Consider the following 16,431-nt stretch of genomic DNA (forward strand, 5'->3'; position numbering starts at 1 on the left):
CTCGCCTTTCTATGAGAGTACAGTGGTACCTTGGGTTACAGACGCTTCAGGTTACAGACACTTCAGGTTACAGACTCTACTAACCCAGATATAGTACTTCGGGTTAAGAACTTTGCTTCAGGATGAGAACAGAAATCGCACGGCGGCAGCAGGAGGCCCCATTAGCTAAAGTGGTGTCTAGGTTAAGAACAGGTTCAGGTTAAGAACGGACTCTGGAAGGAATTAAGTTCTTAACCTGAGGTAACACTGTAATGTGTTTTCAACTGTTTTATTGGTTTTTAAAAATTTTGTAATCTGCTCTAGGAGATTCGGATTACAGACAGGGAACTAACAGTATTGATGATGATGTTACATTGCTTTACGCTCCCCCTCCCCAGTCATGAATACTTGAGGGCACTCCTGGGTCCATCATGGTCGCTTGAGACCCATGTCCAGCTCAGGCTAGTTCCCCACCCCACAGACCTTTTGGGACAGAGAGGACATGGTCCTGGTTCTCCCTGCTCTGCACCAGATGGGATAGTTGCAACGCTCTCTGTGTGGAACTGCCTTGAAGGCGACTCAGGAACCGGCCCAAAATGCAACAGCCAGGTGATTGGCTGGGCTGCCTCTCTTTATGAATGGCATTTCTCTCCCACCTCTTTGTCCAAGGAGATCAAGGTGGCATCCAGGGGACTACCCCTCCCCACTGAGTCCCCCCACAACAAACACATTGGATTCCTGTTTTAAAACAGTTGCACTGGTTGTTTCCATTCCAGCAGGACCTCTCCTGCTCTGGATGCCTTGGCTTGTGAGACCTCCAGTGGTGCTTTCATGGAACTGTAGAGGTGGATGGCACCCCAAGGATCATCTAGTCCAACCCACAGCAGTCTCAGAGGGCAAATTTGCATCTGGAGGAACTGAGCACTGGAGGAGAAAATGGGCCCTGCAGGATCAGGCCAGAGGCCTCCCTCCTATAGGGGAGGCAGAGAAGAGGAGCCGCCCATTGCCCTCTCCTCCTCCTTCAGATTGGCCTCCTCTTTTAACGCCACCTTTATTGTTGGCCTCTGCCTCTTGTGGGAGGGAGTTGCACGGGTTTTATTCTGCCCTGCAAGAGGAAGCGCTTTCTCTTCTCTGCCTTCCTTCCTTGCTTCTTTCCTTCCTTCCTTCCTTCCTTCTCTTTTCACAGGTGAGGTTTTAGGGACCAGGGTATATTTCATGTCCGAATGTTTCCATCCGTGGACAACCTCAGTTATACAAGGGGACTGATCCATACATCTGAATGGGGTTTCTCTGCATGCATTTCCCCTCTCCTGGACCCAAGGGGCCAGCAGCACATCCATGCAAAGGAAGAGCAGAGCTGCCGCCCTCCTGCGACCCTCCGCGCCCTGACTTGCCCCCCTCTTGGCATGCAGCCCTGGGACCCCCGCTCTCCCCATGGGCCCTATCCTGGGAGAGAGGAGACTCACTGGATCCCAGCAGGCGCCCCCCCCCCCGAGGCAGCCTCTGCAGAGCCGAACCAAGGGGACCCCCACACGCCCGACTTCTTGCAGGAAAGGGAGGGGTTGGGCTTTCGCTCTGGAGGACCCTGCCTCCCCCCCCCCGTCTTACTTTCCTGTCTAGGAATCTAGCTCCTTTCCATTTAACCCTTGGCAAGCCGAGCGCACCCAACTCACGCCTCTCCCTCTTTCGAGAGCCGGAGCATCGCGCACCAATGGCATCCCGAGAAGACGGAGGAGGAGAGGTTTATGGATTACTTCCGGCAAGGGATACATTCAGTTTTGGACAGCAGCTGAACGGCCCCCTAACAGCTGGCCCCTGAACACGGGTCCTAAGAAATCTTCACTGGCTCCCAGTCCACTGACCTTGAAAGCCCCAAATGGTCTCAGCCCAGTAGAAGGGAAGGAGCGTCTCCACGTCCGTCGCTCAGGTCCAGCGCCGAGGGTCTTCTGGCAGGTCCCTCGGTGCGAGAAGTGAGGTTACAGGGGGCCTTTTCTGTTGTCATGACTGCCCTGTGGAACGCTCTCCCACCAGATGTCAAGGAGACAAACCTCCACAGACGCCTGAAAGCAGCTCCGTATCAGGAAGCTTTTAATATTTCATGTTGGGTCATGTTTTCTTCTATTCTTTTGGAAGCTGCCCAGAGACAATGTTCTTGTTCTTCTTTTACATGTTGTTGGACACGCAGCTTTTAATAGCCAACAACACAGAGATAAAGGGCTGTTTCGTTCTGTGCTTTTGGACTCCTATGTGGGCTTATGGTTCTGGGGCTTGTGGATTTCATGGGATTTAATGTCATGCCATTATAAATGCACGGGGATAAGTGCATCTACACAGAAACATTTCCACAAAACACCAAAACTCCGGCATGTAGCCGCAGGTGACACAATAGGAGCCTTTCTGCAAATGGCCTTTGCAACACAACTCCCTGGGTGGTAACAAAGTAAACACGATTTGCCTCTTTACAACGGATGCTTTCGCTTAGCCCCGTTTCCTCAATGAATCCACCCATTTCTGGATGAAATAGAACTTCTGCCAGGAAAACCTGAGCTGAAATAGTAAGGAGAGCAAAACAGCAGCCCTGTCTGACCCCAGTCACGTGGCGGGAGATTCTTCCTGAGGGCCCCCCCCCACGTGAGATGGGTATGACATCATGGATGATCCATTGATGACCCATATGATCCATTGGTGATCCCCATGATCCAAGCAGACTGGTCCAAAGAGCAGATCTCTAGGCCTGAATGAAATGGGTCTGCGATGATGGATTCTGGAGTCAAGAAATCCGGGCTTTCCACTAATCTCTCCGGCTGGCCCAGAAAAGGCAGGGAGCAGGAATCCTCAGGGATCCCGACGGACAGACTTTTGCCAAAACATGAACTCGGAGCTCCGCGTCGAGAGAGGTGGACCATGAAAGGGTTAACGGGCACGAGGGATAGAGACCCCCCTGTCCCTCCCTGGCTCGTCTTGGGGCGCCCCTCCGGCTGGAGAGATGGGGGCGCAGGACGTGGGGTGAGTGGTGCCTAGGAAGCCTCTGGATACAGGGGAGACTCCGAGAGAGATGGAGGGGGTCAAGGACTTGGGGGGGAGGAAGGGCAGCATTGGCAGGGGGGGAGATAGGAAGACCACTCTTGGGGGGGGGCGTCTCCATCATGCCTTCCTCGGGGAATCTCCAGAGGGGCCGCCTTGGCTTCTCCCTCCCGCCAAGGAATGCCCCCCCCTTCAAGGCGACCAGAGAGGGATCCCTGGAAAGTGGGGGTTCTGTCCCCCCACCCCTTCGTTCCTGCAACCTCCCTCCTCTTCCCACCCCATAAGCCCCTGCCCTGTCCAGACACAGCCATTCTGCCCAGTCCATTCCTTGGTCCCCTGGAGAGGAGAGGAAATCCAGAGAGGAAGAGGGGAGGGGAGAGGCCTTCTCAGAAGCGGCTCTTGGTTTCCGCAATCCCACCCAGGAAGCAGCCAGAAACCTTTTCCTCTCTCTCAGGCTTCCATCTTTATTGTCTTTTCCACTGAGGATGAGGATAATGTACACCTGTCATCAGAAACAGGGGTGCAGAGTCCATGGAATGGCTCTCAGGGCTGATACAGAAGTTGCACCTCAAAAGCATTTCTGTTCCCCCTATTCTTTGAAGGCAATATCAGAGTGACTGACAAGCTGAGATACAACCCATCATCATCCGATGACAGCGACTGCATGAATCTTCCCAGTCAAAGGACCCATTTTCATGATAGACAGTGCCTGGGGCTGGAGGCTCTACACACCGGGTGTGCCTGTGCAGGCCAAAGACTGCCAGTATTAGCACAGGTGAGGTGTGTGACCTCCCCAAATTTATAGACTGTATGTGAATGAGAGTTTGTGGGTGGGATTATAGTTTATGGCAACCCTGTGATTTTCTCCACCAATAATAATAATAATAATAATAATAATAATAATAATAATAATAATTTATTATTTATACCCCGCCCATCTGGCTGAGTTTCCCCAGCCACTCTGGGCGGCTCCCAATCAGTGTTAAAAACAGTACAGCATTACATATTAAAAACTTCCCTGAACAGGGCTGCCTTAAGATGTTTTCTGAATGTCAGGTAATTCTTTATCTCTTTGACATCTGATGGGAGGGCGTTCCACAGGGCAGGCGCCACTACCGAGAAGGCCCTCTGTCTGGTTCCCTGTAGCCTCACTTCTCGCAATGACGGAACCGCCAGAAGGCCCTCGGCACTGGATCTCAGTGTCCGGGCTGAACGATGGGGGTGGAGACGCTCCTTCAGGTATACAGGACCGAGGCCGTTTAGGGCTTTAAAGGTCAGCACCAACACTTTGAATCGTGCTCGGAAACGTACTGGGAGCCAATGCAGATCTCTCAGAACCGGTGTTATGTGGTCCCGGCGGCCACTCCCAGTCACCAGTCTAGCTGCCGCATTCTGGATTAATTGCAGTTTCCGGGTCACCTTCAAAGGTAGCCCCACGTAGAGCGCGTTGCAGTAGTCCAAGCGTGAGATAACTAGAGCATGCACCACTCTGGCGAGACAGTCCGCGGGGAGGTAGGGTCTTAGCCTGCGTACCAGGTGGAGCTGGTAGACAGCTGCCCTGGACACAGAGTTAATCTGCGCCTCCATGGACAGCTGTGAGTCCAAAATGACTCCCAGGCTGCGCACCTGGTCCTTCAGGGGCACAGTTACCCCATTCAGGACCAGGGAATCCTCCACACCTGCCCGCCTCCTGTCCCCCAAAAACAGTACTTCTGTCTTGTCAGGATTCAACCTCAATCTGTTAGCCGCCATCCAACCTCCAACCGCCTCCAGGCACTCACACAGGACCTTCACCGCCTTCACTGGTTCTGATTTAAAGGAGAGGTAGAGCTGGGTGTCATCTGCATACTGATGAACACCCAGTCCAAACCCCCTGATGATCTCTCCCAGCGGCTTCATATAGATATTAAAAAGCATGGGGGAGAGGACAGAACCCTGAGGCACCCCACAAGTGAGAGCCCAGGGGTCTGAACACTCACCCCCCACCACCACTTTCTGGACACGGCCCAGGAGGAAGGAGCGGAACCACTGTATGACAGTGCCCCCAGCTGCCAGCCCCTCTAGACGGTCCAGAAGGATGTTATGGTCGATGGTGTCAAAGGCCGCTGAGAGATCCAGCAGAACTAGGAAACAGCTCTCACCTTTGTCCCTAGCCCGCCGGAGATCATCAACCAGCGCGACCAAGGCAGTTTCAGTCCCATGGTGAGGCCTGAATCCCGATTGGAAGGGATCCAAATGGTCCGTTTCCTCCAGGCGTGCTAGGAGTTGTTCAGCAACCACCCGCTCAATCACCTTGCCCAAGAATGGCAGATTTGAGACTGGGCGATAGTTGGCCAAATTGGCCGGGTCTAAAGATGTTTTTTTAAGAAGCGGTTTAATAACCGCCTCTTTCAGCGGGTCTGGGAAGGCTCCCTCACAGAGGGAAGCATTCACCACCCCGCAGAGCCCATCGCCCAGCGCTTCCCGGCTCGCTTTTATCAGCCAGGATGGGCAAGGATCAAGGAGACAGGTGGTCGGTTTCACTCGTCCAAGCAGCCTGTCCACATCCTCGGAGGTAACAGATTGGAATTGATCCCATATAACAGGACCAGACAGAACTCTAGCACTCTCCCGCCCTGGCCCTGCTCCCACGGTGGAGTCTACCTCCTTCTGAATCTGAGCGATTTTATCTGCAAAAAACTTTGCAAAAGCATTGCAGGAGATCTTGGGGTCCCTACCAGGCCCCGGTGGTACAGGTGGTTCCGATAAACTGCGAACCACCTGAAAAAGTCTCCTGCTGCTGTTTTCTGCAGATGCAATGGAGGCGGCGAAGAAGGCCCTCTTCGCCGTCGCCATTGCCACTTGGTAGGCTCGACGTTGAGCTCTAACCCGTGTCCGGTCTGATTCAGAATGAGTTTTCCGCCACCGGCGCTCTAGCCGTCTCAACGATTGTTTCATCACCCTCAGCTCCGGGGAAAACCACGGGGCTGTCCGGGCTCCATGCAATCGGAGAGGGCGCTTCGGAGCCAGACAGTCAATTGCCCTGGTTAACTCCGCATTCCAGCGGGCCACCAGGGAATCAGCTGAAAGGCCATCAACTTGGGATAAAGCATCCCCTACCACTCTCTGGAAGCCGATTGGATCCATTAAGTGGCGGGGGCGGACCATCCGAATCGGTCCCACCTCCCTGCGGAGGGGAAGGGTTGCGGAGAAGTCCAGTTGCACCAGGAAGTGATCTGACCATGGCACTTCTTTTGTTTCGCTTTTAGTTAATGTCAGATCACCAACATCCGTAGAGGTAAACACCAAGTCTAAGGCATGTCCGTGGCTATGAGTTGGGCCAGACTTATTCAGGGACAGCCCCATGGAGGCCATGCTTTCCACGAAGTCCCGAGCGGCTCCTTGTAAGGTCGTGTCGGCATGGATGTTAAAATCCCCCAGGACAGCCAAGCTAGGTGTCTCCAGGAGCATATCCGCCACGACCTGAAGCAGCTCGGGCAGGGAATCCTTGGTGCAGCGGGGAGGTCGGTACACCAGTAGGAATCCTGTACTGCCCCTATTGCCCAACTTCCAGAACATGCACTCAGAAAACTGGGTCTTCCCAATAGGACGCCTGGTGCAGACTAATGACTTCCTAAAAATCACTGCAACCCCCCCTCCCCGCCCACATGACCTGGGTTGCTGTGCGTAAGAGAAACCTGGTGGGCAAGCAGCGGCAAGGACAGGCCCATCTGCTTCATCCAACCAGGTCTCTGTCACACATGCCAGGTCAAATCCTCCATCCACAATCAGGTCGTGGATGGCAGTGGTTTTATTCATCATTGACCTGGCATTGCACAGCAACACTTTCAGGTCATGTGGGTTTCCCTTGCTGATTACTGTATCCTTCCGGTCAGGACCAGACCTGGAGGCAGGGATAGTCCTCAACAACGACTAAACCTGCCTCCTCGGTAATGACATGGTCTGGTCTTAGCATAACTCCTCCTCCTGCCCGTGATCACTGAGATCGGGTGTCCCAATACATCCCCCCCTGTGGAACCTGCCCCACCCAATCTATTGGCTGAGGCCCACTCCCAGGCAGCCATGACCCTTCCCCTTAAAAGGCAAAGTACAAACTATATAATAATTTAACAGAATAATAATAATAAAACAAAACAGAACAAAACAAAACAAAACAAAACAAAGCAAGGAACAATACTGCTGACTCAGTGCTTATCCCACCCCAAGCAAAAATAAAATAATGAAATAATATAATATTCTAAAAAACAACAACCACCATTTAAAATGCTGCAAATTAAAAGCGATTAAAACATTTAAAACCATTTTGTCCATTGCTGCCGGTAGCTGCTCAGGCTTCTAAACTGTAGTGGTAGTGCAGGCCCCGCCCCCTAGGCCGGATGGAGTTGACCGGAGAGGGAGCGGTCCTCCCAACACTCACGCAAGCAGCAGCAGCAGTCGTGTCCCGGAAGCCTCTCTCAGGCCTCTTATGCTGTGGCAGTGAGTGCAGGCCCCGCCCCCTAGGCCGGATGGAGTTGGCAGGAGAGGGAGCGGTCTTCCCAACACTCACGCAAGCAGCAGCATAACATTTTGTAAGCTAATATTGCAGTACGAATTCCAAAATAACTACAAAAAATCACAAGATGATAATAATAGTACAGTGGTACCTCGGGTTAAGAACTGAATTTGTTCTACAGCTCCGTTCTTAATCTGAAACTGTTCTTAACCTGAAGCACCACTTTAGCTAATGGGGCCTCCTGCTGCCGCCGCGCGATTTCTGTTCTCGTCCTGATGCAAAGTTCTTAACCCAAGGTACTATTTCTGGGTTAGCAGAGTCTGTAACCTGAAGCGTCTGTAACCCGAGGTACCACTCTAGATGTTATGCTATTAGTATCTTCCCCAAGCCACTCTTGGCAGCTTACAGTACATATAGGTAAAGGTAAAGGGACCCCTGACCATTAGGTCCAGTCGTGACCGACGCTGGGGTTGCGGCGCTCATCTCGCTTTATTGGCCGAGGGAGCCAGCATACAGCTTCTGGGTCATGTGGCCAGCAGGACTAAGCCGCTTCTGGCGAACCAGAGCAGCAGACCGAAACGCCGTTTACCTTCCTGCCGGAGCAGTACCTATTTATCTACTTGCTCTTTGATGTGCTTTCAAACTGCTAGGTTGGCAGGAGCAGGGACGGAGCAACGGGAGCTCACCCTGTCGCAGGGATTCGAACCGCCGACCTTCTGATTGGCAAGTCCTAAGCTCTGGGGTTTAACCCACAATGCCAGCCACGTCCCTACAGTACATATAGGTAAAGGTAAAGGAACCCCTGCCCGTACGGGCCAGTCTTGACAGACTCTGGGGTTGCGCGCCCATCTCGCTTAAGAGGCCAGGGGCCAGCGCTGTCCGGAGACACTTCCGGGTCACGTGGCCAGCGTGACAAAGCTGCATCTGGCGAGCCAGAGCCACACACGGAAACGCCGTTTACCTTCCCACTGGTAAGCGGTCCCTATTTATCTACTTGCACCGGAGGTGCTTTCGAACTGCTAGGTTGGCAGGCGCTGGGACCGAGCAGTGGGAGCGCACCCCGCCGCAGGGATTCGAACCGCCGACCTTTCAATCGGCAAGTCCTAGGCGCTCCTCCATAATGATCGATGTATAGATAGCAGAGTAGGAGAAAACACAGAGGCAGCAAAAAAATAATTCAGCTGAGAAATTTATTACTGAAGACAGATGAGCATAACAGGACCCAAAAAATAGCAAAAATGTAACTCACAGTAAAACCCTGACTTAGCATACCAAAACAGCACTCAAGTAAGAAACAGACAAACAGAGTAGAGTAATATCAGAATGTGAAGTGGGAGCAGGCACATTTCAATACTGTAATTTATATATAATTCAATGTCAGAGTAACCCTGGGACTAGATAACAAGCCTCCAGGTGGACGTGCCCCACCTGCTCTTCACGTTCCTCCTCTTCCGCTCCCCTCTCCCCTGGTCTAGAGCACACAGGGAAAACCAGTTCAGACCCCATGAGCCTGTACATGATATTAACAGGTGTTTGGTTTTTTTGTCCCAACATGCATCACTTTAATCTTATTGATAATCAACTGTATTTTCTGCCCATTCACCCCGTATGGAGAAGTCCCTTTGGAGCTCCTTGCAACCCCTCTTTGTTTGAACAAACCTGGAGAATTTGCTGCCATCAGCAAACTGCCCCCTCCCTGCTCCCTCCTAAGTCTAGATAATTTATGAACAAGTTGAAAAGCCACAGGTCCCAATACTGATCTTGAGGGGACTCTGCTTTCTGCTCCTCTCCATTCAGAGAACTGTCCGTTTAGTCTCTTGGTTTTTCAGAAGGAGGGCTGCCTTCCTGGTGGTGGGATGGCATTGAGCCGAAAGAGGGAGAAAAGGGAGCAGAACGGGAGGGGAGGTGTTGCAAGCTGAGGAGGAAACAGGGTTTGGTGAGCAGGAAGAGTTTGGGGCAGAGAGCAGTTCAGGCTCAGAGGGAGGAGAGGAGGGGGCCAGGAGACCCAGAGGAGGCTGGCTGCTGAAGTATCCAGGGAGACTCCCCCTCCTGCTGCGACCAGCACATGCCTCTGAGTGTGGCGGTTAGAACTCTTAGAATGCGGGGATCCCATTTTTCAACCAAAGCCAAAACCCGCTAGCCTTTTCCCAGGTCTTTCCTGACCTGACAGTCGTTCGTCTTCTCTACAAAGTCCTTCTCCCTCCCTTTACTTACCATGGGGTCCCAGCAACCTTTTCTGCCTCTTACACGCTAGGGAAAAGAGTCCCTTTCCATTTGATGCCTGGCAGCCCAGTGCCAAATCCGGCTGCTCCAGAGAGAACGGAAAGGAGCTGGAAACGCCCTTGCGCTCTGACGCGCACCAGTCACTTCCTCCCGGATCTTGGTGCTGCCGGTGCAGCTGCATTTACGAGAAAAAGAGAAATTGGAAACCGAGCCCAAGTCCCTTGCGATCTAAAGTGGCCACTTGGACCAGCCTTGGGGGCGTCTTCCTTGGGAAAAAGGAAAAGTTTCAGATCTCAGGTTCCCCAACAGGGAATGAGAGTTTTGATTGGCGTTCTCCCCTTGCAGTTAATTGCCTCTCTAATTGCAGAACCCCAATTCTCCCGTTCTCCCCTCCCCCTCCTAGCTACCTCTTGTCAGGAAGGCTGGGAGTGAAGACCGTAAGCAAAAGAGACAGCCAAGGATGAGAATCTGGGTTGCTGGGCGTTTCAGAGAATCCCGCCCACAATCTTCTCCATTCCTAGACCCACGTCCGCATGCGCTGCTCCTGGGTCTTTTACTAGATTAATTTATGGCCGGCCTGGGGCTGAAAATAATCTACCAAAAAACTTAATTACTGACCAAAAGCCTCACAATGGAAGAAAAAAAAGAACTTCAAGGAAAAACAGGCCTGGAAACTAAAAATAAGGTTAAATACCTAGGGATCTGGATTTCAAATAAAAGTATAAATGTATATGAGGATAATTATAGTAAAGTATAGAAAGAACTTTTTAAAAATATGGAAACCTGGACCAAACTCCATCTCTCACTCTGGGGAAGAGTCTTGGTTGTGAAAATGAATATCCTCCCTAAAATGATGTTCTTATTCCAAACAATACCCATTGTAGTAGGAATGAATTGTTTTAAGGAGTGGAAAAGGGAAATATCTCGATTTATATGGAGTGGAAGGAAACCGAGAATTAAACACCAGTTATTAACAGATCAAAAGGAGAGAGGAGGTTTTGCATTGCCAGATTTGGAATTCTACCATGCGGCGGCAGGATTGGTTTGGATAAAAGACTGGATTCCACTAAAAGATACTGTCAGGGCTGCCTCTAGGTCCCAGCTCACAGAGGTCCAACGCCAGGCTGATATTATGTACAAAAGTCTTTATTGAAGTATAATTTCCATTTTAAAGCCAGAGCGTGCAACCCTACGTCTAGACTCTAGATCGGCGAAGTCCTATCTGAATCACTTCCCCTTCCGCACCAGTTTAAGATCCTAGCCCTGCTCCACCTTCTGCGCTGCTCTCTCCTCCTCTGGGTCCTCCTGCCCTCTGGGGCATTGCCCTTCCTGGACTCTTCCGACGCTGAGTCGCTTAGCTCCTCCCCTTGCCTCCAGCGTGCTTTAGGACCCGGTTCCCAATCCTCACTCTCTGCTGTCCCGCGCTCCTGTACATTTGAACTTGCTTCTCGTGCCAACCCAGTGACCTTTCTCCTAACCGTTACAATACTTCTATCACTGCTTCCCTCTTCCGTGACACTGGCCGGATCTGACCTCCCCTCCGTTGTACGACTCTCCGAGGGAGGCGTGGTCAGCTCTGCCTCGTCTTCTCTCCCTGGTGGGGGAAGCACTGGTCCCGATGCCTGGGACCCTTCCCCCCCACTCTGCTCTGGTGGGGAAGCTGGTCCTGATTTCCAACTACTACTCTGGGAGTCCCTGCTCCCCCCTTGCTCCTGGGGCGTTCCCCTTGGGACCCCCCTGCCCCTGGCCACTGGCGCTCCCTTCTGTGAATCTTCCGATTCGCTGGAGAGGCTCATGGAATCCCTCGTATCACTGTCTCCTCCTACACTGCCCTCGGATTCCTCCCCCTCGCTCTCCATCTCCCATCTTCCCTGTGCCTCTGCTCCGGAGCCCCTGACAGATACGGACCTATTAGATTTGGAAGGCCACGAGAATCGGTCTGGATGGCACGCTTCTTTAATATACAAAAAAGTGAAGGTCCACAGGGGATTTTTGAGCCATGTGATAAGGAAATCGTGATATAAAATCTGCAGTAAATATAAAGGACTACTTGAGCCAAAAATACCCTTGTGGACATCACCAAGAGAAGCCATATACTCATGTTAGAATAGTTACAACTAACAAAACTGACGGGAAGAGTTAGAGGAGTATTGAACTGGAAAATATTTGGAGAATGGAGAATATTTAAGGATTATATAAGATCATATTGTACCAACCACACCATATTAGCAGAACTTGAGTGATACTTGTAAACACAACAAATACTGTTTGTGGAGTAGACCAGAACAATATTAAAGAATATAAAACTGTGCGAAAGAAACAACGGCAGTATAAACAGCACAATGAGAATGATTGGAAGACTCGTTTTGTCAGAAGTCTTTTTTATTTAATTAGAAAGATTAAGTTTTTTCATGCACATAAATCTGCTTTTTCTTTATTTTTCTGTATCTTCTTCTTTCCTTTTTTCTTCTTCGTTTTTTCTTTAATTTTCTTTGCAGTATGAGATTCCAAATTCTTTGTATTTGTGTGTAATTTAAATCAATAAAGATTATTTTTAAAAATAAATAAATTTGAGGCCGGCCTGATCAAGCGTTGCTTCCTTTGGTTATCCCCGCTGGAACTCCAGTTCTTTCTGGACCCTGGGGTCACTAGAGGACTGGTGGCTCCTCCTGGCAAATGACCTGCTGCGCGCTGGATCACCGGTCCTTCCTTGCCCCCCTTGAATCCGGCCAACCGAAGGTCCCATCTGGGGTTCCATCTGTTGTAAACAAAAGCTGCCCTTCTTCCCTTATGGGGGACACAAGAGCCCTTTATAGAGTCCCTTGTAGGTTCTCCATTGGTAGGAGGACATAACAGAGACATCCAGAGACTATTGAGAAGCAAAGCAGCTACTAAGCCTGATCTTTATTGATCTGCTGCAACAGGGTGCTCCCCTGAGGAGGACCCCCAACCAAGGCGGGCCTGCCCTTATATAGACATTTTAAATTCCCTGACCTGGAGCTCCAGACCACCCCTCCATACATCACAGAAGGGGCGTAACCCAAGACCACCTACTACAAACATCATACCTACATCATAGAAAAGATGGTCTGCAACAGAAATGTGAATGTTGTTGTTTTTCCTGTCTGCCAGGTTATCTGATAATGCCTTATCTGATTCCCTTTCCTGGTAGTCTGGCCATTCCTTTGAGATGGTGATTTCCCAATTCCTGAGACAATGGGAAGGTTCCCTCACCCGCTCCCTCCTTGCAGAGAAAACATTTGATCAGTTTGAGAGTCAAAATGGTTTCAGGACGGTCTTCCTGAGCTGCTCCAGACATGTGGTCCACATATCTATGTATGTGCTTGGCTGGTGCATTTATGAACATTTATTGTATATACTGTATAAGACATTGTTACGGAAAATCTAGGTGTGATGCTGCTCTGCCACCCAGCTCATCGGACTGAATCCGCGGGTCCCTGCGGAACAAAAGGAGCGCAGCCAGAGACTGGAGCAAGTTGGAGAAGATCCACATTTATTGCGCAACAGGTTCAAGGCGAGATTGAACCCCGAGGATGGGGTGACATGAACTTTTAAAACTTCCCACCATTACCCAAGATACAGTTCAAAGGCATCATCACTACATCATTGCTACATCACGATTACATCAGAAAAGGGGTGGGTTACACGGGATTAACATATGGAGGAGGGAGGGGGAAACATGCAGAGCTGGAACATGTATTGAAAGGCACATTCTGAGTACCGGTGGTAAGAGAACAATGGGGTCTTAGTTTGCATGGTCTGTCACCCGGCCGAGCCTGGAGGAAGGGATAGACTGGGGGATTTGGCATCAATGAGGTCTTTCCTGGGCGTACGTGACCGTGACCTCCCATTTGAGGGATTATGGAAGGTACTGGGCAGGCTTGAAGTCCTGAGGAAATTGAGCAGTTTGGCATTGAAAGCAAGAGAATCGGTGGTGCGGGTGATTTTGTATGAATTTTTATATTTTTTTAGCACTTTGAAACAGTGGCAGCTCATTTGGGAAACGAATTGCTACATTGTATCAATTTTGAGGGGTTTAGCAAGGATACGAGGCGTCAGTCCATTCTTCTCCCCGCAGGGAGCTGTCAACAGCTTGTCAGAAGGTGAATGAGGCCTGCAGGAGCTGACACTGCAGACCAAATGCATTGTGCTGATTGGCTGGAGGCTGCGTTGGGTGCAGGCTGATTGGTCAGGACGCTCCCGTAGGCAGATAGTCTGTTCATTCATAAAATACGCTCCTCGCTCCTCCGGTCTACCCAGGGAAAGGGAAAGGGCACTTTATTGGGGGGGCTTGGGTTTCGCCTGGTGCTTAGTGCAAAAGAGTGAGGGGGCTGAGGGGTCCTTTGTAGGGCCGGGCGCCCTTGAGGTCATCGCCTTGAACCCTCTGAAGGCTTCTGGGAAGGGGGTTGACAAACATGCCCCCCTTCCGTATCAACCTTAATTTTTTTATTACAGGATTCATCCAGCCCAGCCTGTCGCATGATGAATTCTGCATCTACGTTAAATAAGCAGGGAGACAATATACAGCCTTGTCATACTCCTTTCCCAATTTTGAACCAATCAGTTATTCCACATCCAGGTCTAACTGTAGCTTCTTGTCCCACATAGAGATTTCTTGTCCCACATAGAGATAGACAGATGAGGTGATCAGGCACTCCCATTTCTTTAAGAACTTGCCATCGTTTGCTGTGGTCGACACAGTCAAAGGATTTTGTGTAGTCAATGAAGCAGAAGTACCGTAAATGTTTTCTAGATTTCTCCATAATTCAGCACATTTGCAATTTGGTCTCTGGTTCCTCTGTCCCTCTGAAATCCAGCTTGCCCTTCTGGAAGATAGAATGATGTTGGATAGCAATTAAGTGGTTTCCAACTGTAATGCTCTAAGAAAATATGAAAAAAAGGGTTATAAATGGGTTAAAATCTAATGGTAAGGATTTGCTGAACCAATAAATTGAAGTGGAATACAAAAAAGGGAGGTATGAGGAGGTCCGGGAAATAAGCTAAAGGAAAATACGTAATAGAAAAAAATGTGTGTTTTTAACTGTATTTATTTTGTATTTTTCTCTTTTCTTTTTCATTTTTACTGCAATATTTCAAAAAGTCTTAATAAGTATTTTATAAAAAAAGAAGAAGAGATTTCTCAGGAGACAGATGAGGTGATCTGGCACTCCCATTTCTTTAAGAACTTGCCATCATTTGCTGTGGTCGACACAGTCAAAGGATTTTCTGTAGTCAAAGGATTTTGTGAAGCAGAAGTAAATGTTTTCTAGCTTTCTCCATAATTCAGCACATTTGCAATTTGGTCTCTGGTTCCTCTGTCCCTCTGAAATCCAGCTTGCCCTTCTGGAAGTTCTCGGTCCACATACTGCTTAAACCTGCCTTGTAGCATTTTAAGCATAACCTTGCTAGCGTGTGAAATGGGCGCAATTGTACGATAGATGGAGCATTCACTGCCCTTCTTTGGGATTGGGAATCATGTGTTGCAGGAAACACATGAACTCCTCTTTGTCCTCAGGAATGTAATCATGGGGAGAGGAAAGGAGGAACCGGACAGGTGACAAGAAGAAGAAGAGGAGGAGTTTGGATTTGATATCCCGCCTTTCACTCCCTTTAAGGAGTCTCAAAGCGGCTAACATTCTCCTTTCCCTTCCTCCCCCACAACAAACACTCTGTGAGGTGAGTGGGGCTGAGAGACTTCAGAGAAGTGGGACTGGCCCAAGGTCACCCAGCAGCTGCTGGAGGAGCGGAGACGCGAACCCGGTTCCCCAGATTACGAGTCCACTGCTCTTAACCACTACACCCCACTGGCTCTCGACAAGACACTCAGGTTACCACCCCAACTCCTCCCTCAACCCCTCCTCTTTGTGATGTGTCAATGATGTAGCCATGATGTAGTCTTGGGGGTGTAGCATGGGGGATTAGCAGCTAATAAAAGTTGGGGTCTTCTTTTGTTGGGGGCTTCCATCTTGTTCCACCTGGGGGCAGCTGGGAGTCTTTTGGCGACAGTCTTCAATCAAGACCAAGCCGACTGGCTGCTCTTTTGCTCTGCTCCTCCTGGCTGGTCTCCTTGTTTCTGGTCCAAGGGATCCCTCAGATTTTGGAATCCGCTTCTGGCTCCAATTGTATCGGCTGCTTTTCTGAGCCTCTTGGCTGCTGTGCCTGGACGGGGCCTGTGTCCACGGTCCTTGTCCTGGCCTGAGTCAGAGGCTGGGGTGGGGAGCTGGGATTTTTTTGGGGGGTCGTTTAACTGCCCCCCCGTTCCTGGTTTGAACAGCGCCAAGACCTAAAACACGGAGGGATCTAAGCTCATGGCGTGGGGTGGGGGAGGATGTTGCACTTGTGGGGGGGGACCCCTCTTTGCAGCTGGATCCCCGGGATCAGCCCCTCCCCCGCTCTCCTGATCCAGAAGGAAGAGGGGAGGGGGAAACCTTCTCCTCTCCCCCCTCAATACTTTCCCTCCCCTCCCGGCACATCCTCCTCTCACCCCGCCCCCACAACCTCAATTCCCGCCCCCCATACGTTGCACCCCTTCCTCCTCCTCTTCCTCCTCCTCCTCCAATCCGGCTTCTGCTCCAGGAATGTGGGGGGTGAGCCCCCCTCCCAACCTTTCTGCTTCTCCCGGAAGTGGAGCTATACTCCGGATTGCTGCACTGCCCCGTATCTCGGGGGGGGGGCGCTTTCGGAAAGGGGAG

At 50.6% G+C, this 16,431-nt stretch overlaps 1 long non-coding RNA gene across 1 annotated transcript; it reads right to left on the reverse strand.

Moving 5' to 3' along the window:
- Nucleotides 1–9,709: 9,709 nt before the first annotated feature.
- On the reverse strand, nucleotides 9,710–13,040 carry LOC309378851. The gene is made up of 2 exons (XR_014172196.1): nucleotides 11,669–13,040; nucleotides 9,710–10,108 (listed from the first exon to the last, which is right to left on the reverse strand). It is a non-coding gene; the product is annotated as an uncharacterized lncRNA (long non-coding RNA).
- Nucleotides 13,041–16,431: the final 3,391 nt, after the last annotated feature.

This window comes from Podarcis melisellensis (genome assembly GCF_964234715.1).
Source record: "Podarcis melisellensis genome assembly, chromosome: 10".
Taxonomy (NCBI): domain Eukaryota; kingdom Metazoa; phylum Chordata; class Lepidosauria; order Squamata; family Lacertidae; genus Podarcis; species Podarcis melisellensis.